Raw genomic sequence first — 22,835 nt, forward strand, 5'->3', positions numbered from 1 at the left:
TTTTCAGGAAAACCCCAAGACAAGATTACCTCAGACTCGATTCAAAGCATCTTCAATAGGCTCATACTCGACCAGATCCGATTAAAACTTCACTCAGAATATCTTCTGGCTCCCTGAACCTGAGGCACTGACGCCTGGATTCTCCTCGTGGCTACCTAACCATACCTGTCTTTATACAATCTTCTGAATCTCTCTTTAGCCAATCCAGATCCGGCTGGAAGCCAGCAGATCTTGACTCTCTCCTTGAGGAAAGACTTATATGACCATCTGGACTTATCAAACTAAACCAAGTATTGCACAAGAGCCTCCTGGACCTAGCTCATGTCTGGCCATGTCTATATCAGAGCCATATAAACTTGACTCAGGCTTCCAAGTAATTTGTGGCTGTAATAAACGAGCATTACGTCAGTAGTAAGTTAAACTAAATCAGGTTATAGTCCATAAAAGTAGATTGACAGATTAAAGTCGGATATGTGGACAGCTGTGACGGACCGATTGGGTGCGCAAATTTAGGACTGATGACATATGACAAAGATTTCGCGATAGTAATGGATTGCAAAATCCTAAGACTGAAGGGGTGTACCCTGCGAACCTCTGGTGAACAGAGGATATAATAGAATGTGAAACACTATGGTGCCATAAGGTAGACAACCTTTGGCTTGAATTGTTATCGTGATGTAGTGGTTGTGAACCAGAGATTATTATACGCTGGTAGTAAACATGGCAGAGAGAGAGAGGAGAGTATGAGAGAGAGAGGAGGTAGATGAGAGAGCAGAGAGAGAGAGAGAGAGGGAATTGTGAATCTATTTCGTCTTCTCCTACCGAACCACTTGCTGATCTTTAACTAAAAAGAACAACTTAAGTTCAAGTTTTGTGAAACAGAGAGAGAGGTTTGAGATCAAATAGAACGCAGATTATGAGATGATATCTGTTGTAGAGGAGAGAATTATACATATCTCATGATCGTTTACTTTTATGAAACAGTAGTTCCTAAGCCTTCTTGAGGAGTTCAAACAAGTTTACATTAATTTAGAATGTTCTCCATCTGGTTCCGAAATTTTTCTTGAGCTTAATGACTACCATCTGTTTCCGTAACACGACAAAGTAGTTCAAACAATTTTATATCGTGTAATTTCTAACATGTGCAAATGTTTCGCGGAACATAGCACCTATAGCAGCAACTAATCTATCTTAATCGACACACTTGATGGCAGCAACCTACAGGAATGATAGGCGAGGCGTGTGGTGGGATAACTGAGAGGGGGTGTTAAGGGAGGTCGCGTGGGGGGGGTTGACTGGGGCTGGGTGTTACCTGACATTGGTGTGTTTTGAACTTTTATTTCTTCGAATTTTTCAGCTTAATCTATGATGGGTTAAGTTGCTCATGGCATAAAAGTTGTTGGACAAATGAAGTGTTAATATACAGAACAATTCAGTGACGTTGCGTGTGGCATAATCAAGACGGTGTAGTTTCAGGTAAGGTGGTGTGTAACTCTCATTCTCTAATTCGTATGGTAAGGCTCTGAATAACCACAGGAGTCAACCGTAATCCTTCTTGAGTTTATAGAAGCTGACTCGTTAATCATCATTTACGATTAACGAATTTCATCCTTGTCTGATATATCAAATATTGACGCTTAACGATCGAATGGCGCTTTAACTAGTGGACGTTCTGTTCCAACCATCATATCTGGTGTGCTGCCGTATGGGTTTACACATGCTGGATACCGCCAGTCTATTGGTGCAGCCTGCAGAATAAGTTCGCTGTGAGTTCGAGAATGTTGACGGGTGTAAGGTAAGGTGGAGATCTGGTAACACTGCATAGTAAGACATGCTTGTATGAAAGGTTTATAGTAAGGTCACGGACGGATATGATAAAAATCGTTTGTCTTACATATAGTAGTTGTAAGATATGAGGAGGATGAAATAAAACACATGAATCAGAAATTTTGATTAAACGTCCGTTGGGTATGAAGTAAAATGACACATAGGCTAGTCCGTCGCAGTTGTCGTACAATGTTATGTGGTGAAAAGTAAGTTCAAAATACCTATGAAAGAACAAAGAGTCCATTTAACACTGGCCAGTTCATTGTCGTCATTTAGAAGTATAACATTTTTGAACTCTTGATTATAAAGGGTAAATATAACCCAAATAACTCAAGACTACGTACGATCGTGATTGCAGACAAAAGTGGAGGGGGGGGGGGCAAGTAGTGGGAGAGGGAGAAACAAGCAGATGGCGGGGAAGTATGATGGTTGTGAGGGAGAACAGAGCAGAAATGATTGTGAAATATTAAAGTTTATTGATAAAATTGTTTAACTGTCACCTTACTAGTCAATGTCAATGAAAACCTCATCTATGGTACTCATTTATAGACCTCGACGTATTTTAGGTTATAGCAGCGAACTCGTCACTCAATATTCACTTCCCTACTCACACTCATCGTGATTCACAAACTCGCTTCTACGCCCTGACCCACTCACGCCAACTCTCCCTACCATATCATCATTCAACGTTTCGGCTTCAAATAATGGTTGAAACAGTGTTGTTCATACGAACTCAGAAACCGAGGCATGAACGGGGTTTACCTACATGGTTTGACACTAGTCCTTACATTCGAGTCTCGACAGCAGTAGCAAGTTCGTCATCGTTGGAAATGGACTAGCTTCAAGATCAACTAACTCGCATGAAGGAAGGTGGTCGGTCCACCCCTGATATAATAGCATTGGAACTTGCCGTTTCGCAGAGTACATTTTACGAGTGGTAGAGGAGATGGCTCGAGGAGGGGAATTTACGAGATCGTTCGAGGTCAGGTTCACCCAAGAAAACTACAACTGAGGAAGATCCACGTATCCTTGCAGCAGTAACAGAGGATTCCAAGACCATTGCTGTAGCTCTCCGGGACGACCTGCTACTCCCAAGTTTCAGTCTGTACTGTGCGACACCTAATCCCGCCAAGAAAGAAAAAAAACTAACCGAGCGACACCGTATGGAGAGGCAGCGCTTCACACGGCACTACGTGCATAAGGATATGTAATGTTGAGAAAACCTATTCAGTCAGCACAACATGGGAGGCAATATTACTGGCGCGTAAATGGGACAAGATACTCACCGGTGAATATCTGAGAAGTCGCCAGAGGCGATCACGTCACCTGCAACATCTGGTGAGGCTTCATTTATGTGGGATAAGGGAATTGGAAGAAGTGATGCTACCCTCGGTTCGTGCCATGGCTCTACCCTACCCAGAAAGAATAATATCTATGCAAGTAAGTGATAAATCGTAGCTTGAATAGCGCTACTCCCCTGAATACCCAAACAATCTCAAATGCCTCTTCTTCCTCACCCCACCCACCGTCAGTGTTATCCTCCATCATGTGTGTTCAAACCCGCCCATCATTATCATTCCCGTAAATCTACGATTTTTTCTACCACAGTCCTCACCCATTGCACATGACATGCCCTCACATATTATCATATATCGCTAACGAATACGGTAATCATTCACTGCAACCATCCATCAATAACACTGTTGTCCATTGCATATTTCATGGGATCTGAATACCCTATCAGGTGCACTCATTGTTTTCACAGAAATTGTTTTACTTTAGCTAGAACACATACACACACACCGCGATTATTAACCTTATTGTAGTTACTATGATCTTAAACTTTAATATCAGTTATAAATGTAGGGGAAACATCAATCATAAGATTTCATTAATACCGAGGGTAAGTTTATCATGGTATTTGATATGACCGGTACTCAAAATTTCCGCTACCCTAGGTGTCTCATGCCTTTAACCTGCATTTACCTCTGATGCTGTTATTCACCCTTTCGACGCGAAGTGACTTTATTCACGCCAGTAAACATAACAAATGCGGCATACGGTTCAAATGTGTTATATGAATGCAATATAAATTGTCACATTACAACGAAGACCAATACTTCATATCAGTGGCATTAAACTTAGTGGAATTCGTTTTGGTAGCCAGTATAAACATACGTTGTGGCAACTTACAGTATCGACACGTTCAGCAGGTGACGACCTTATAATGCCAAAATTCTAGCTATAGCACATGGACCACATGCATAGTGAGAGTATATGTGTTCTTAGAATGATTTCTAACACCTGAAGGTGTGAAAATTTTTCGGTTGGTGGACGTAGCTTACGTCGACGTGCCTTAATGACCCTGGCAGTTGATAGGCCCAAACAACCAATCAACCTTACACTGGGTCTACATGGAAGATTATTTATAGATAATTGCAGTATCTGATAATCGACAATACGGTGAATGCCTGGGATTGATGTGTGTGGTTATGACGTGTGGGGAAGAGTGTAGGAGGTGGGCAGGCAGCCATTACGTGATGACAGCCTAAGAGACGACAAGCAGCAGACATGTTCGTCTTTGCAGACCTCTGCTGACCTTGAGGTTGTTAAGGCTAACAGGTGGTTACAACTCGTTTATCAAGGGTGAAATACATTTCGTGATCAAAATTGCTGATCCAAACAAATTAAACCTAAATACACATTTAAAGGGAGAGTCGTGGTGAGAGCGTTAGTAATACACAGAGCACACTTCTCTGTGATGATTGCTTAAGTAACGGCTAATGATAACATATATGGTTGATAACTGACAGAGACCTAAGAATATGTGGCCGTACTGTAGTGCCCACATATTGTAGAATCCGGCAGGGCATACACACTCCCTGTTGCTGAAATATAAATATGTCTGTTAATTATTACTTTGTTTAACATCAGTCATCAACGTAGCCCCTGGCCTGCAGGGCCAAGATGTGATGTCTTAGTGGGTTTGTTGGGAGGAGGATGGAAGAGCGTGTCCTGTTTACCTCTTGGATCTACTCAGTCACCGTGTCAGTCAATAGAACCGTTTAACCTGCCTCCAACACCTCTAAACCCACAGAAACTATCAGCAATTTCAGTCAGTTTTCCCAGTCACACATACATGAAAGTGCTCCTGTAAATCGTGAACTTCTCCAGTGATATATACATAATCGAGGAAGCGGATACTATGAAGAGTCTACCTCATTCTACTTGTCAGCTGAAACATGCGTAACACACTGACAGAAGGGAAGAGACAGCTCTGAATTTCTTCCATCATGCACCACATTGGGACTGTCTCTAGTCTTGTGTAAGGACTCCTTGTTAGGTTGGCAACGTTACTATTATCGTACGTTTGGCAGTGAGGTTTTTCCACCGTTACCAGACTAGACTGTACCGTAATTCCGGAGAAAACTGTTAATCAAATTTCGTGGGACGGAGGACACGGCGCTTTCCTTTACCTCGTTGTGTTCTGTTGATAAGGGAAGGCAGGCCCTTCTGAGGGACAGTGGTTCCATCTTGTTACCTTGTCTACGATCTCTATAGTTACACAACTTGCAACCATCTTTGGAGCAGGAGAAACGGATGTTATATGACAACGAAACACTGACACTCGTTGTGTAGTGAGAGCGTGCATGGTCTTTGATTTAACTTCAGCATCTGAAGAAAGCGTTCGGTAATATTCGATTGGTGTTCATAACCTCTCGTTGACACTGGAAGTCGATAGGCCTTAAGCTCAAATAAACAACTAAACTGACAAGAAAAATGAATACTGAATCATTATGAAAAATTACAAAGAGAATCTGAAAAATATTTCTGCTCTTTTGCTCGCTCGAGAACAGTTGACAATAAATACCTAATCACTATAAGCCTGTTGCTCCCTCGTAGACACTTATAGAAAGTCTAGTTAAAGGTTCAGTCTCTGAAACTTGCTTCAAGCTCTGGCTAGAGATATTCCGACATTCTTCTGGATCAGATGATGCTCACATCTACCATTATAAGGAGTTAAACCTGGTGGAAACACAGTCAGATCCCACACGGTGTCTATCAGTGGGTCTGGATGCATCGATGTGTGGCTATGGCTTGCATCTTCTCCCATTGGAATGATAATGAAAAAGGGGAAAAGACTAGTGTTGCTCACAGTACACTAGATGAAAGTCAAAGAACCACATGTAGTCTATAGAAAGCAGCATAAAAGTCAGCTTAAAGCAGAGGCAACAATGGTAACCACCTCACCTCACATTCACGTAAAAAGGCATGTCTGTATAAATGACATAAGAGAAGGTAACACATCGGTTGAAGTGAGGGAAAATATACAGTCAATAATTCCATGACGTTTCTTTAATAAATTCTACTATTCGTTCGAATATGCATGTACATGTTACATATATCCACCAAACATCCGCTGCTCCTTTTGTCTGTCCTGCAAGAAGTTTGTTTGAATTTTCGTGGGTTGCGCATCTCTGTGACCTAATCCTGTCACGTGAATACCGTATTTCCATTTTTTTACCCTGGCCACAGGTGGAGCTGACAAGTGTGTTCTACTATGTATTCATTTGCCTTTAAGTGTCTACCACATAACAGAGTTCTCACCTGGTGTCCCTAGACACTGCAGTTCATGAACGTATCTAAATTTGAACAGAACGGTAAAGAAAATGAGGATAAGGTAAATATTATGGCCGTAAGGATGATAATGTATGTAAGGATCACATTGATAACACAGGAGAGGATAACGGGAGAGGATCTCGCCTTGCGAAAAATCATTGTGGTGACTGGCAGGAAGAGTGTTGTAGATTCAAGGTGCTTAAGAGGAAATGGGAGTTGAGTGAATAGTCAAAGACTTTAGAGATGGTATAAATCAAAGCAATACGAGGATAGTTCGAAGAAACAAAATGGTTGATCTATGTACCAGTCCATCGTTCTAACATATGAGAAAAGCTTTGCTTGTAGGCAAGAGCAGAATGAACAAGCGAGGAGAGACCCAGTTTCAGATGCACACTACCTGTAAACACAAGGAGGGAAGGACCTACGACCTTGTACGCTTTACAGTTGGCCAAAGACCAGATTACTTACCAAACACCACAAGAAGGTACCAGTTAAGCAAATATTTGTCGTAAAGCATTACTCCTTGGGTCTGAAGACAGCGTGCATGTACAACTGTGTCTCTGCTTGCATTCATTTTGCTTTTGCCTACTGATCAAGTTTCTCCTCTGTGTTGGATACACTGGTATAAGTTTGTCACAAAGAAGGTTCTCTTCCAGTCCACGGCTGACATCATTTGCGATTCCTTAGTTACATGAAGAGTTTACTGGTTTTTTTTTTTCTCTCTTTGAAATATGTGTTTTTCGACTCTCATTACACTGATCGATGAGATTCAGGTATCTTCCTTTATCGAATCTTCCTTTTATCACAATCAGATATCTTCCTTTATCGAATCTTCCTTTATCACAATCAGATATCTTCCTTTATCGAATCTTCCTTTATCACAATCAGATATCTTCCTTTATCGAATCTTCCTTTATCACAATCAGGTATCTTCCTTTATCGAATCTTCCTTTATCACAATCAGATATCTTCCTTTATCGAATCTTCCTTTAACACAATCAGGTATCTTCCTTTATCGAATCTTCCTTTAACACAATCAGGTATCTTCCTTTATCGAATCTTCCTTTAACACAATCAGGTATCTTCCTTTATCACAAACAGTCTCTAAAGAACCGAGTGGTTCGTGGTTATTTGAATCCCTTTATCTATCAATTTGCATCAGAGGTAAAATCATGGACTGGAATGCAAAGTAACACTGAGGGCATTTGTTTTAGTTTTAAAGGTCGTTTAGTAATCATCCCTAAAATAACTTAAAAAAGAATTAGAAAAAGGAATGAATAGGCAGAGGAATCAAGGAATTATATCATTCTAAACATTTTATCATCGTCATATAAAATACCTCAAGTTTTGCACTGAGAACCTTAAGCTAGATGCCAACACTTTCTTTAAAATTCCCGAATAAGAATTTCTGTTGTAACTTGAACTGATAGTCAGCAAGGATTAGTAAGGCTTAGAGGATTACCTTCTCTCATTAATCATTCAGCAGTCCACATCTTAACTTGGCTGCCAGGTAGTGAGAATCAGAAGACAGACATTACATCTGATACCAGTTCGTTTCTCCTGATATTCTATAAGTACATAAAAAATGCCACAGAAAACATTCCACGAGAACCCGGCAGGTCAACAGCCTCAAAGGATATACCCGGCTTTCCCCCTTGATCACCTCGTAAAAGTTTTGATTTCCTTTTCGAGAGAGAGAGAGAGAGAGAGAGAGAGAGAGAGAGAGAGAGAGAGAGAGAGAGAGAGAGAGAGAGAGAGAGAGAGAGAGAGAGAGAGAGAGAGAGAGAAGCGTTGCGTCCTATTTTGTGATGTTCTTTGTAAATATCAACTTTTTACGTCATTTGCATCGATGGTATGCTGTAATCTATGCAGTAATGATATATATATATATATATATATATATATATATATATATATATATATATATATATATATATATATATATATATATATATATATATATTAACTGCATCTCTAACAAGTTAAAGACCTGCATTTCGATTTTCTGCAAGTTATTCTTTACTCATCACACACCTTTGTCCAAGATCTTCTTTGTTTTACATATTGGTTTATGACTTTTTTTCCCCCTTTACCGGACTTCACCTGCTCGAGGTTCCATCGTGAGTTAAATATCACAATTAACGAGACTGTGTCATCGACAGTACAGTCTCCTCAAAGAACATCTTACTCCAAAGGAGTCTTCACTTCCCTACAACTGAGTGTAGCGCAGCCTTGGGGTTGCAGGAGCCATTTGCAAGGTGCTTGGTAACACCATGACGTGGTTTTACGCTTCTAATGATGACGCATTCGACAACGTTTAATTTTCCTTTTGTTTTTTTTTTTTCAACACATCAGTCTGGCTGGCCCTCTTGTCAGCGTTGGAGAATCTGAGATGTTTCTAGTAGATGTAGCCGTTATCACGGTGATGTTACAGGTGATAGTAGAGTTTAGACTGATGATAATGATAGCAGAAATGGTGGAAGTGGAAAGTGCTATTACTGCAGCTGATGACGGAAGAGGCATTGATGAACATAAGGTGTGTTAATATTCCTGCTGTTGGGTATAGGATAGGTGGTAATGTAAGAGACATGGGTAATAATATCCTTGTCTCACCTTGTCACCATTTTCTTCTACAGGATCTCAGAGGGCGATTGATCTGGTACTAGAAGTGAAGCATTTGTGAGGAGTGAGGAGTGAGGAGAGAGATAAGAGGCATCGACATCCAGGTATGTTCATCATCCCTTTCCTATTCAGCACTCTTAACTGAACCCGTGAAAGTGGCGTAGGGCTTTAAATATCAAGGAATATGATAGGTTAGATCCAACGTATACCGCTCATGTATGACAACCAAACCAAACCAAACGTAATAACCCAAGCCACCCTAACCTACGCTGGGGTAGGTTGGGCTTGCTTTGGTTTGGGCTTAATCGAACGAACATCATTCACCTTCGTTTATGGTGAACACATTGCCAGAAGTCGTGCAACTGTTGCGTGGGGGTGAGGAAGACATTCTTCCAGTAGTAGCATCGCTAATGAACACTTGCTTGAAACACATAACGATCGGGACATTTAACACGCTGTGGTTATGTCACACACTCGCTTTGATGACATGTAGAACACTCGATGCTGAAATTCTCACGTCCTTAGTCTCGCTATTAATGTCCAACAACGATTGTGTGGGACGATAATGACGTTAAATGGAAGTGATTCAAAGAACAACGAGGCATTTTCGCAGCTGATAGGAAGAAGTAGGAAGCGAATGACCGCAAAAGAAACACATGAGCAAATCGACGAAAATCCTAGCAAGTTCCTGACAATTCGTCGGTAGAATGTCAAGCATAGTTGCCTTCCAGTTACTACAAATTAGACATATATGTAAACGTTCTAAGAGAACTGTGAAAGAAAATTCCTATTGGAGCTCCATCTATAGCGATCTCCATCTATAGCGACCTCCATGTATAGGCCAGGAACGTAAGTGGAACAAAGAAAACGAGACCGAAGTATCGTCGGTTAATTCGTGCTGGACATGTCTTATTTGCAGTGACAATTCGCTATCTCTGCTCTCCTTCTCACTTGACAAATCTGCCCGTCTCTCAGAAGCTGAAATCACCCTTACAAATGTCGATACGTGTAATATCTAGTTCGTATACTGTAGTATATAAATTACCGGAGACAGAATTCGTGTTCGTGTTTTTAGTGTTGCTAGTGGTGGCGGAGGTTGTGTGGGAAGAATGACCACAGTACTGGTGAAGGAGGTAGAGACGCCAAGTGTTTACGGTGATTATGCTGGTGTTGATGATACGGGCGACGATGGAAAGCATAGTCGTGTCTATGATGATAATAGTTCAGGTAGTAATTGCCTTACTGAAGAGAGGAAACCAGTATTGTTGTTGATGTTACAAAATGGTGATAGGTGGGTAATGGAGATGATGATGTTATTGCTGGTTAAGGAAGCAAACGATGATTGTAGAGAGAATGGTGGTGTTTGTGATGACAGAGGTGGTGATGAGAGAAGACACAATAATGATGGAGAGACAACTATTAGTGTCTGTGATGATGGAATTGAGGATAAATGAAGAGGAGGCAGGTGATCAGTGGTGTCTGTGATTATAACGATGTTGGAGAATTTTTGTGTTTGTGATAATGCTCGTATTGAGTACATAGGCGGTGATGGTGAAGAGCTGTATTCTATAGTAAACAGTTCATCGTAATGGTGTCGCTGGTGTTGGTACGGTGTGCAGCAGACCAGAGAGTTCCAAAATTTTCTGCCAGTCTATACTGTCTACAAAGATTAACGCTTTTAGGATCTGTACAACTTACGTTAAGGATCTATCATCATTGTTTGAGTGGAATGTATACTAAAGTATTCATGATCACAGTGATTTCGCCCACTGTCGGCAAAGATTTGAATTAGGATATGAAGTTTTTAGTTTCCTTGACCACTTTCTTTAAGCTCCAGTTCTGTGTTGGCTGGGTTGAACCTTTGAAATATGATATTCTACAGCCACGTACGAATTAGTGTATAAGATTACAATGCAACAACCCTGTAGTTCCTCAAGTCCCTCATACCACAGCAAGAAGATCTCCATAATGCACGAAATGTGTTATTCTGATCACTTGAAGAAAGCTTTGCTATTGAAGTTCTGTGTTGGCTGGGTTGAACCTTTGAGATATGATATTCTACAGCCACGTACGAAGCTTGAGTTAGTCGGTAAACCACACACAGGATAAAGACAGTCAGTGTTTGTGGATGTGTTAGAGCGTTGCCGTTGTGGTGGTGGTGGTGGTGGCAGATATGCTGGTTGTGATGGTGGTCGTTTTGGTCGTGGTATATCTGATGCTGGTAATGGTGACAATGCTGTTGGTGGCGATGTTGATGCTGGAGTTGATGGTAATGGTCATGATTGCGATGATGACGGTGTTGCTTTTAGTGTCGGGGATTGCTGGTCGCGTCAATAGTCGTTGGTGATGGTGGTGGTAATGGAACCTGAGGTAGTGATAATGGCTTTTGTGTAGATGATGATGGAGAATTTGATGGTGGTGGACCGTATTTCGGTGCTTTAGCGGATAGTCGATCTGGAGGTGGTAGACACTGACCGTGTTGCTGTTGGTTGGTTGTGGTGTGAAGGTTCTGGTGGTCCTGGAAGGAGTCGTTGTAGTGATCAACGGTTGCTGTGGTGGGTTGAGCTGAGTTAGAAAATATATATAGAATGAGATTCTCCACCATAGTCAATATGTACGAGCTCCCGGCAATATCACATACTTTGTGATTGTTGTATCATTTAAGCAGCGCTTCCTAGTACTGTATTTCCAGTAACGAGAAAAGAAAATACGTAGGAAACTATTAAGTAAATACAATCGCAATCTAATCGTTGAGTGGGTGTTTTTTTTCGGATGATATTAACCGTAAGGGAAGTTAGTTTAGGTAGATGATAAGTTAATCTTTTGCTGTTCGTTTCTCAACATCAGCTTGATCCACTGGAGTGCATTGATAGCTCTTCCAAACCCCTCATCCTTATCATAACTTGTGATCCCTAGGTCCAGGACCAAATATACCTACTAATTCCCATCTCAGGACCAAATATACCTACTAATTCCCATCTCTTGTCCCTTCAGAAGGCCATCTTCACACAACTCTCACAGAAGCTTTTTAAAAACTCGACCGATAATTAATCAGGAAGAATGTCCTCAAAAAATAGCCAACTTATCGGGGAAGAAATTGGAAACAGATCCATGCGTTGCAAACTAAGCCTAACTTATCGTCACCATTCCTGTTGCCAACTCAAAATTTTCCGCTTCTGGCGGCCGTATCGGAATTCAAAATGGCCACCATCTATAACCTAGATTCCTCAATATCTTGGTTTTTGTAACATAAAGGCATGAAATTTACGTTTACAACCACATTTGTACTTCAGTAACCTATTCATATCTGTCAGGTCCCCCCCCCCTCTGAAGGCTGCCATATTGAATCCGGCCGTTATAACTACTATACAAAATGGATGAGTGTGAGCCACGGGTCTTTTCCCCTCTGTTTTTCGTACAATGGTAAGAGGATGGAGGAGGCTCCTCCAATGTCGATGTCAAACAGCCAAACAATATGTGATATCAAATGTGGAAATTGCTTCGTGTCTCGAGGATCTAACAGGAAGAATTATCTATCAACAGCTACAGCAAAATTGATTGGTCGTGTAAATGAAAGTCTTCGTGACAGGGTAAAACACTGTGACGATATGTTCGTAGACGTTCTTGATGACTTCAAAGAAAACAGTTTATCTCAAAAAACAGAAAGGAATTCCTTTGGCATAAGTCTTCTTGTCACAGGGCATTTAGCAAATCAAAGTTACATTGATCGCCTCAAGAAGCGAGGCAAGGCAAATTTCCATTCGTCTTAACAGTGGGAAGATGTTACTACTGAGAAGGATGATGCAAAGTGTCGGAGACACCAAATGTTTGCTTCTGTTGAGCAGACGTGAGGCATCCGCTGCCAGACGAAATTAGTGAGGTGCTATTTTGAGTACTTCAGACATGGTGCTTTGCTTTGCTTGGTTTGAGACCGCAAGCTATTTGCTTTGTCAATATAATGTCAGATCTTTGAATGGGCATTGCTCAAGTGTAGATATACGCATTAAGAACAGTGTGGAAAGTACTCTAATGTATTTGTTGCGGATCTTCGTAAATCAAGTTCTATCAAATTCTGCTCAGTCTTTGAGTTCTATAGATTTATTTCATAATTCCATCAGCGTTTGGTGACAGTAGTATTTGAGTCCATCCTGGAAGACTTATTTGGAGCTGAGGTAGATTATGATGCCGGTCTCGCAAAATTTTAAGGCTCCCAGTGAGACTGAAGGTCTTGAAGATGATGTAGTACACTGGCATTTCAGACCTGCAATCAAAAAACACCACAACATCATACGTATTCGCCATTTCCTGCAATAGCGAAGTAGTGTAAGGAGCAGATGGCTGTGCCTTTGAGGGAAAAATCATTACTTGGCTCCCTTCTCTGTTCCTTCTTTTGGAAAAGTAAAACTGAAAGGGAGGATTTTTCCGAGTACCTGTCCACTTTATTTTCCTTAAATGTGCTGAAGATGTTGTAGATTGATGAAGATACCCGTAGCGAAAAGGGAGAACACACCAGAAGCAGAATTTCCAGTGTCTGCCAAGACAGTTAAATTGACTTCTCATGGACACAGATTGACGCACACTTATCTGCTATTATGCTCTCCCCTTTCCATTGCCTGTGAGAATGCTAACCGTCAAATTTTTCCAAGGTACAAAGCAAGGATGTGTCGGATTTGCCGACGACAATATTGAAATCAATGACAGATCTTGAATTATGCTACTTAAAGCAGAAAAACACCAGGTGAGCCAAAAATGCTTTTCATATACAGCAAAGTTCACGAAAGGCTTTGGATGCTGTTGTGCCTCAGGAACTGAGTCAGCTGTGGCATCTACATAAGGCTACAAACCAGAGTTAGTATTTTAAAGGATCGTCCCGACGAACTGATATTAACCAGGCAAAACCAGTATGATCATATCATCCGCAGCGACAATTTCATGATCTCTCCCTCTCAGAACTGCATAAAAGCGAAATATAATCGACAGTGGATTGGTGATGGAACAAAGCAGATGGTTGTCGTAACTTAGTTTTCATTCTGGAAGGATTCCTTAGTAAGGGAGCTCCTGCTGGCCAAATGGTCGGTGAAGGGAAGCCAACAGGATACCGTGGTAAAAAGAGGAGAGTTTAAGGACAACTTGACAGAGATTGATGTAAAAAGGAAGGTGTAGGATAGATTTACTCTGGTCTTTGAAGGCCTTTAAAAGAGAAGGTGTGGGATAGATTTACTCTGGTCTTTGAAGCTCTTTATAGAATTCTTTGGTCTTTACTAACCATATAGGATCAGGAAAATGAGAAGGCACTGAATGAATAGGTCAGAGTGTTTGTGCTTGTTGGAGAAGTGGTTGGCGGATTCAACAATAAAGGTGACAAGAAAAGAGAAGCATCCTTGCGGTATTCAAGCACTGGATAGATCTTATTTCAGGACAAACTGATGAATCATATGTACAGGAATGCGACCGTCATCATCTTTCTTTTTTCTTTCATGTTTTTCACCGTTTCCAGCTTTAATGCGGTAGCGCTAGAAACAGACGAAGACAGGCCTCATTTGCCTTGATCAAAAGGTTCCCAACAAGCAAGGCAGTGGCATGACTTGGCCTACTTATCCACATATCAACCTTGACTCCACCTGTAGCATAATGGACGCCGTGGTGAAACTGTCTGCATCCTCATCATCTCCATTGCTCTCAAATCTTCCTCACTTTTCTTTTCGATCTTACCCAGCATTTAATACCCAACCCCCTCCACCTCATCTATTTCACCCGATATCTTACTCCCCTCCTCCGATATTCACTCTTTCCTTGGTAATTATCCTGGAGCAGATAGATTGGGCGAATACACGCGCCGAAGCAGATATCGTCTTCGACAGATAACAGAACGCGTCTGCCAAAGAAGGAAAACGGAGAAAGCGTGATGCGCGATAACCAAAAGAATTAGAAGACTTATGGAAAGCAAAGATCAGAAAATTTAGAATACAAATACTGACTATAGTATCATTCACGAAGGCAAAACAGTCCTGGAGAACTTCTCTGTATAGAGCTTAGAGCGAGAGATTGGGTGAAAACCAACAGATAACTCATTCTGAACGGCGGATTAGCCGAGCCTCAGATGGTTCGATCCTCAACGTGCAAGGTTCGTTCTCGTCACGAAGCATATCCGCCCATCGCATCACAAGCTTAAGGTGCTAGGCTGTCTGGACGTCAGTGGATGAAAATCACTTGCCCTAACATTGATTTGATGGTACTCCTAGTGGCGCACATTCCCAAACGCTGCGGAAAGAAGCGACGGCACATCCCGATACATAACATTCAGTCAAGTAACATCTTTAAGAACCATATTACCGAGTTATCGTGCTTTAACTGAGAGTTAAAGTATTTGTAATTTTGCGGGTATAGAGGGAGCATCCTACCTGAAATGGATACGATTCGTGTTCTCAGCTATTTGGTTACATGAGGATGAATTAGGAAGAAAACTGGAGTGATGCATAAGATATAGATTTAAGACGGAGGAGGTTACTGGGAGAGGAAAAGAGGGAATGAAGGGAGGGGGGGGCTTGTTGAACTGAGGAGGAAGAACGGAGGGGAAAGGGAGCAATTGTTGAAATAGAGATGAGAGAAGAAAGAATAGATAGAGAGGGGAAGGATGAAGTGGAAGTGGAGAAGGCAGTCAGAGATAAAAGGGGCTGGTTAGTGGGAATGAAGATTGGGTGGAAATATGGTGGGAGGCGGGAGCAAGTTGGGTAGAACTGAAGGAGGTAGAAATGGGAAAGGAAGGATAAAGTGGAGATGAGGTTGGAGGTTGGAGAGATAGTTGGGGTACAGTTGCAAAAGCTGAGGATGGGAGGCAGAAGCCTTCCAGGGTTAAAGGGTAACTGGGGATGCTAAAGACTAGAGTAGATGGGGAGGGAGTAATTTGGAGATTGGCAGGGCAAGAGGAGGAAGAGGAGGAGGAAGAGGTAGAGTTCGAGGTGGTGGAGCAGGAGGTTGGGAAACCATACTAGGATGATCAGTTTCTTCCACAGCTCCTCCTGTTGTTCCTGCTGGGCTGTTGTCACCGGCTCTCTTAAGCTTCACCTCAGAATTGATTCAGGATGGAGTACTTTTTTTTAGGTAATATCAAGATAAGCTCCCCGGGTGAGGAGAGAGTCTCACCCCTCAGTACCTTCCTCCTCCTCCTCCTCCTCTTCTTCTCCTTTGCTTTACCCCTTGCACTCCTCCGCAATCACGTGCCTTTTCCTCTCATGCCCTCTTTACCCCCTCTGCTGACCCTCGTTTCCTTCACATTATATATCCTTCCCCTCGTCCGGCTCCTCCCAGGCTCACTCTTTGTTTTCCTCTCCCAGATCACATATACTTCCCTCCAGTAACACTCGTCCAGGCGTCTGGATGGTGTTGTAGCAACCATTACCGAGTACTAATCCACTGGCTCTAGTTCCGTCCCCGGCGGCAGACGGCACACAGCTCAGCCAATCATTCGTCGTTCCGCTGGTCAGTAGAGACATATGAGTACCAACTTCGGCTGTGGTTAAGCACCACGCGTGTGACAGGACTAGCCAACCGACAGCATTTAACGCGGCTCGTGTGAGAGGCCGAGGAGTTTACTGCGAACCGGCACTTTTACTGTGCCCTTCACATTCGAGGCTGATCGTTGTATTCCTCTCTACCATTCATTCTCCTTTTCCTTTTCTCCACCCAGCTTCTTCTTCCACACTCTTATCATCCATCTTGCTCAGTCTTTTTCTCCCCTCTCCGCTCCACCGTACCCAAAATCTTCCTCCCTTCTCATCTTCATCTTACCCAGCATTCATTTCGCCCTCCTCCCATCCATCTTACACAGCATCTTACGCCCCTCTCCCCCTGATCTTACGCTTCCCTTTCAGTTCCCCTCCCGTTTAATCCTTCACTCAGGGATCAGGACAATGGCTTGACAGTCGTTGAGAAATGTCTTATCTGAGTTGGCTCCATTCCAGCGCTTCCTGGCTGAGGGTAGTGATGGGCACTACGGGCAACTAATGCTTCACCACAACTAGAAACTGACGGTACTGGGAGCTCAAAACATGTCAGCAGTTCTGGGATCATTAATCGTCTTCGATTATTTTATATCAGCCACCCTCAGGTCGTCCAGGACTGAGCACCCACATCAGGGTTGTTTAAGATGATCTTGCCCACATCAGGGTTGTATAAGATAATTTTGTAGAGCCAAAGACTCAGAAGGATAGTTAACATATGAGAGAATGGTCTGACGGACAATTTTTAGCATAAATGACCACTAACACACTATAGCTAGGGACCGGAATCATCAGTATAACCCCAGTAAATATACAAGTAGAAATATCGGATGTGTTTCCAGAGCCAAAATGTTATTTCTTGTACTTAAGTCTGTCCTGTGTGTACTTTTTACGTGCATAGAATGATTTTTTGTTTGAATGACTGTTGACCAGTGGGCAATCATTAGATGATCAATATATATACATTCTTACTGAAGGACGGACTAGAGACTCCGTGACAACCTATTTGTGATTACCTGTTTTTACATGGAGAGAGAGAGAGAGAGAGAGAGAGAGAGACTTCCACAAGCCTTAACTTTCACTGCAATCATTGCTTCTATGACATATGCGTGATTTCGTCATCGTCAACTTTATGAGGATGACGGTAGACATAACATGAGACGTAGAAGAACCTGCATCACCAATGGTACTGAGTAGACGTTGATATATATATATATATATATATATATATATATATATATATATATATATATATATATATATATATATATATATATATATATATTATCTATTTTTCTTTATACTTCATTATACATCATAACCATAACCACTTTTATGGGTCAAGATCCTTTAGCAACATATATGTCTTTTTTCGAGCACTTTCACTGTTTTCCAAGACCTCCTCCCCATTCCATCTCCAAGTTGTTGGGGCTACTGTGTCTTACTCGCATATCCTTCATAACTTTCCCCTCTGAATCCCTAAGCTTGAGTAGCCGTTCTTCAACCGAGACTTTGCTCTTGACGAACGTTTAGAAAAGTTTTGAGTCATGTCCCAAAACTTTTCTAAAAGTTCAAGAGAAAATTTTCGGCTGAATATATATATATATATATATATATATATATATATATATATATATATATATATATATATACATATATATGTGTGTGTGTGTGTGTGTAAATGTTCCTTCACCCTTGTTTACTTGGTTGTCGAACCTGAGACCATCTCGGTGACGAGCAGTGAGCGCATACCGTTATGCCACCCTGACCAGACTTAAGCTATCCATCTCAGACCTCGTTTTCTCTGATCGAGGATACACCACCAACCTCTCAATCACCGCTCTACAATGCAACTCACCAGATACACTCGGCATACGAACACCTTTGTGATTCGAACACTCGCCATTGTTTCCCTTGCCTTTATACTCACAAAAATCGTAACTAACCAAACCACTCCACCGTCACCCCATTGCTTGAGAAATTCAACTGTAATATCATCAGCTTCAACCACTTTGCCATGGTTTATCTCGGGCAAGGCTTCTACCACCTCCTGTCTTCACCTAACCACTTGCCATGGCTCACAATTTGCATCTGCCACCTTATTATCAAACACATTCAACAATCCTTCAAAGTATTCACTCCATCTTCTCAACTCACCATTGCGTCGCCAATTACCCTCATACACCGAGGCTTCCAGTTGTTTTCATGTTATTCTAACGCTATTACACTTCTTCCGAGCCATCTTATGCTCACTGAAGCTTTCTGATATTCGTTCACCTTAACCCTTCACTTGCTCTTCTTTTCATCTTCTGTACCTTTTTCTTGACTTCCTGCCGCTTTATCTTGTGCATCTCCTAATTACACACACACACACACACACAATATATATATATATATATATATATATATATATATATATATATATATATATATATATATATATATATATATATATATATATATATATATATATATATATATATATATATATATATATATATATATATATATATATATATATATATATATATATATTATATATATTTCATACCATTCGCCATTTCCCACGTTAGCGAGGTAGCGTTAAGAACAGAGACTAGGCCTTTGATGGAATATCCTCACCTGGCCCATTCTCTGTTCCTTCTTTTGGAAAATTAAAAAAAAAAAAAAAAAGGAGAGGGGACGATTTCCAGCCGCCCCGCTCCCTTCTCTTTTAGTCGCCTTCTACGACACACAGGGAATACGTGGGAAGCATTCTTTCTCCCCTATCCCCAATATATATTATTATTATTATTATTATTTTGCTTTGTCGCTGTCTCCCGCGTTTGCGAAGTAGCGCAAGGAAACAGACGAAAGAATGGCCCAACCCACCCACATACACATGTATATACATACACGTCACCACATGCAAATATACACTCCTATACATCTCAACGTATACATATGTATACACACACACAGCCATATGCATATAAACACATGTACATAGTTCATACTGTCTGCCTTTATTCATTCCCATTGCCACCCCACCACACATGAAATAACACCCCTCTCCCCCTCATGTGCGCGAGGTAGCGCTAGAAAAAGACAACAAAGGCCACATTCGTTCACGCTTATTCTCTAGCTGTCATTTAATAATGCACCGAAACCACAGCTCCCTTTCCACATCCAGGCCCCACACAACATTCCATGGTTTAAACCAGAGGCTTCACATTCCCTGGTTCAATCCATTGACAGCACGTCGATCCCGGTATACCACATCGTCCAAATTCAATCTATTCCTTGCACGCCTTTCACCCTCCTGCATGTTCAGGCCCCGATCACTCAAAATGTTCTTCACTCAATCCTTCCACCTCCAAATTGGTCTCCCACTTCTCGTTCCCTCCACCTCCGACACATATATCCTCTTGGTCAGTCTTCCCTCGCAAAGTCTCTCCATGTGACCAAACCATTTAAAAAACACCCTCTTCTGCTCTCTCAACCACACTCTTTATATTACCACACATCTCTCTTACCCTATTATTACATACTCGATCAAACCACCTCGCACCACATATTGTCCTCAAACATCTCATTTCCAGCACATCCACCCTCCTGCGCACAACTCTATCCATAGCCCACTCCTCGCACCCATATAACATTGTTGGAGCCACTATTCCTTCAAACATACCAATTTCTGCTTTCCGAGATAATGTTCTCGACTTCCACACATTCTTCAACGCTCCCAGAATTTTCACCCCGTCCCCCACCCTATGATTCACCTCCGCTTCCATGGTTCCATTCGCTGCCAAATCCACTCCCAGATATCTAAAACACTTCACTTTCTCCAGTTTTTCTCTATTCAAACTTACCTCCCAATTGACTTGTCCCTCAACCCTACTGTACCTAATAACCTTGCTCTTATTCAAATTTACTCTCAGCTTTCTTCTTTCGCACACTTTACCAAACTTAGTCACTAGCTTCTGCAGTTTCTCACATGATTCAGCCACCAGCGCTGTATCATCAGCGAACAACAACTGACTCACTTCCCAAGCTCTCTCATCCACAACAGACTGCATACTTGCCCTTCTTTCCAAAACTCTTGCATTTACCTCCCTAACAACCCCATCCATAAACAAATTAAACAGCCATTTAGACATCACACACCACTGCCGCAAACCTACATTCACTGAGAGCCAATCACTTTCCTCTCTTCCTCAACGTACACATGCCTTACATCCCCGATAAAAACCTTTCACTGGTTCTAACAACTTGCCTCCCGCACCATATAGTCTTAATACCTTCCACAGAGCATCTCTATCAACTCTATCATATGCCTTCTCCAGATCCATAAATGCTACATACAATTCCATTTGCTTTTCTAAGTATTTCTCACATACATTCTTCAAAGCAAACACCTGATCCACACAGCCTCTACCACTTTTGAAACCACACTGCTCTTCCCCAATCTGATGCTCTGTACATGCCTTCACCCTCTCAATCAATACCCTCCCATATAATTTCCCAGGAACACTCAACAAAATTATACCTCTGTAATTTGAGCACTCACTTTTATCCCCTTTGCCTTTGTACAATGGCACTATGCAAGCATTCCGCCAATCCTCAGGCACCTCACCATGAGTCATACATACATTAGATATCCTTACCAACCAGTCAACAATACAGTCACCCCTTTTTTAATAAATTCCACTGCAATACCATCCAAACCCGCCGCCTTGCCGGCTTTCATCTTCTGCAAAGCTTTTACTACCTCTTCTCTATTTACCAAATCATTTTCCCTAATCCTCTCACTTTGCACACCACCTCGACCAAAACACCCTATATCTGCCACTCTATCATCAAACACATTCAACAAACCTTCAAAATACTCACTCCATCTCCATCTCACATCACCACTAATTGTTATCACCTCCCCATTATCCCCCTTCACTAAAGTTCCCATTTGTTCTCTTGTCTTACGCACTTTATTTTCCCCCTTCCAAAACATCTTTTTATTCTCCCTAAAATTTAATGATACTCTCTCACCCCAACTCTCATTTGCCCTCTTTTTCACCTCTTGCACCTTTCTCTTGACCTCCTGCCTCTTTCTTATATACATCTCCCACTCATTTGCATTATTTCCCTGCAAAAATCGTCCAAATGCCTCTCTCTTCTCTTTCACTAACACTCTTACTTCTTCATCCCACCACTCACTACCCTTTCTAAGCTGCCCACCTCCCACGCTTCTCATGCCACAAGCATCTTTTGCGCAAGCCATCACTGCTTCCCTAACTACATCCCATTCCTCCCCCACTCCCCTTACCTCCTTTGTTCTCACCTTTTTCCATTCCGTACTCATTCTCTCCTAGTACCTCCTCACACAAGTCTCCTTCCCAAGCTCACTTACTCTCACCACTCTTTTCACCCCAACATTCTCTCCTTTTTTCTGAAAACCTCTACAAATCTTCACCTTCGCCTCCACAAGATAATGATCAGACATCCCTTCAGTAGCACCTCTCAGCACATTAGCATTCCAAAAGTCTCTCTTTCGCGCGCCCATCAATTAACACATAATCCAATAACGCTCTCTGGCCATCTCCCCTACTTTACATACGTATACTTATGTATTTCTTTTCAAACCAGGTATTACCATCACCAGTCCTTTTTCAGCACATAAATCTACAAGCTCTTCACCATTTCTATTTACAACACTGAACACCCCATGTACACCAATTATTCCCTCAACTGCCACATTACTCACCTTTGCATTCAAATCACCCATCACTATAACCCGGTCTCGTGCATCAAAACTACTAACACACTCACTCTGCTGCTTCCAAAACACTTGCCTCTCATGATCTTTCTTCTCATGCCCAGGTACATATGCACCAATAATCACCCATCTCTCTCCACCCACTTTCAGTTTTACCCATATCAATCTAGAGTTTACTTTCTTACACTCTATCACATACTCCCACCACTCCTGTTTCAGGAGTAGTGCTACTCCTTCCCTTGCTCTTGTCCTCTCACTAACCCCTGACTTTACTCCCAAGACATTCCCAAACCAGTCTTCCCCTTTACCCTTGAGCTTCGTTTCACTCAGAGACAAAACATCCAGGTTCCTTTCCTCAAACATACTACCTTTCTCTCCTTTTTTCTCATCTTGGTTACATCCACACACATTTAGACACCCCAATCTGAGCCTTCGAGGAGGATGAGCACTCCCCGCGTGACTCTTTTATCTGTTTCCCCTTTTAGAAAGTTAAAATACAAGGAAGGGAGGGTTTC

The sequence above is a fragment of the Panulirus ornatus genome, chromosome 1, assembly GCF_036320965.1.
Source record: "Panulirus ornatus isolate Po-2019 chromosome 1, ASM3632096v1, whole genome shotgun sequence".
NCBI lineage: Eukaryota > Metazoa > Arthropoda > Malacostraca > Decapoda > Palinuridae > Panulirus > Panulirus ornatus.